The sequence below is a fragment of the Aphanomyces astaci genome (genome assembly GCF_000520075.1).
Source record: "Aphanomyces astaci strain APO3 unplaced genomic scaffold supercont1.335, whole genome shotgun sequence".
Classification (NCBI taxonomy): domain Eukaryota; phylum Oomycota; class Saprolegniomycetes; order Saprolegniales; family Verrucalvaceae; genus Aphanomyces; species Aphanomyces astaci.
This window is the reverse complement of record NW_009798598.1, coordinates 13,039-14,640: the sequence shown is the minus strand read 5'-3', so window position 1 is coordinate 14,640 and position 1,602 is coordinate 13,039.

The window sequence follows — 1,602 nt, the reverse complement described above, 5'->3', positions numbered from 1 at the left end:
CGCATCCCAGACGAGATCAAGAACCCCCAGGTACACGAGTCAGTGAAGAACTTCATGACCCATACGTGCACGCATGTGCAATACGACGACAATGGACATCCGATTCCAAGTGCGAGGGCTTGCACCGACAAGACTGGCAAGTGCAAGAAAGGCTTTCCGCAGCCTCTGCAAGCTACCACAACAGAGGGGGTCGATGGGTATGCCAAGTACCGTCGCGACACGACCGCAGACCAGTACTGTGTGCCACACAACCAGTACTTGGTCAGCCACATCAACGTCGAGGTTTGCACACATCAAGGCCGTCAAGTATCTGTACAAGTACGTGTACAAGGGCAGCGATCGGATCACGTACGCTGTCTTCACCGACCAAGAACGCCAGCCCATGCTTGACGAGGCACGGGAATACGTTGAAGGACGCTACGTGACCTCCCTCGAAGCTATCACACGCATCCGCTGCTACGACCTGCAAAGGATGTCCCACGCTGTCGAAGCATTGGCCGTGCACGAGAAAGACCAACAGCATTGCACCTACGAAGAAACCCACGACGCAGAATCGGTCGTTGCCAGTAACCAAAAGACCAAGTTGATCTCCTTCTTCCTCGCTTGCGCGCAAGGCTTGACCGGGATCAACGGCGTTCCTGCAAAGAACTGCCTGTACTAGGACTTCCCGCAGTACTTCCGATTTGACCAAAAGACCAAGTTGTAGGTTGGACGCAAGAACCACATCAAGGTCATTGGCCGCATTGATTCGGTCAGTCCGCGTCAAAAGTAGCGGTTCTACATTCGAACCCTGCTTTGCCATAAGTATGGACCAACTTCCTTCGAAGATCTGCGCACAGTTCACGGAACTCTGTATCCAACGTACGAAGAAGCTGCACTCTCCATGGGCCTGTTGGAAAACGACGAAGAGTATGTGGTATGTATTCGACAAGCCACGTTGGACTGCATGGACGGACAGCTGCACGAACTGTTTGCCAACATCTTGGTGCATTGCCTGCCAGCCACACGGGAGCTCTGTTTGACCAATTCAAAGCAGATTTCATGGACAAGCGGCTTCGGGACCTGCGCCGCTCCAACGAAGCACTCCCACAGCCGCTCAGTGAAGACATGATGCTTGGCAAGGCGATGTTCTACACACTCAAGAGCATCGACAACTGCTTCCAACATCATCAGCTGAGCCTTTTGGACTACCCGACGTTACCTCAACTCCACGAATTCGAAGTATTCCGAGACTTGCGCGAACGGCAAATACTAGACGATCCAAGAAGTCGGCTTTATGTCATTGAAACGTCGTACACGCGTGCAGCCCTCGACGACGTGTTGGCCACTGCTGCGACCATGACTGACGAGCACAGGTCCTTTGTGGCCACCGTTTTGGCGCAAATATACGAGCACGCATCAGGCAAGGCGTACTTCCTCCAAGGCGAAGGAGGCTCAGGAAAGTCGTACGTCTCTCAAATCCTGCTGGCAAAAGTGCGCGACAAAGGGGACATCGCGCTTGCTGTGGCATCGTCTGGGCTGGCAGCTTTGCTGCTTATGGGCGGCACAACGGCACATTCGCGATTCAAAATCCCCGTCACCAACCTCAACGACAAGTCCCTA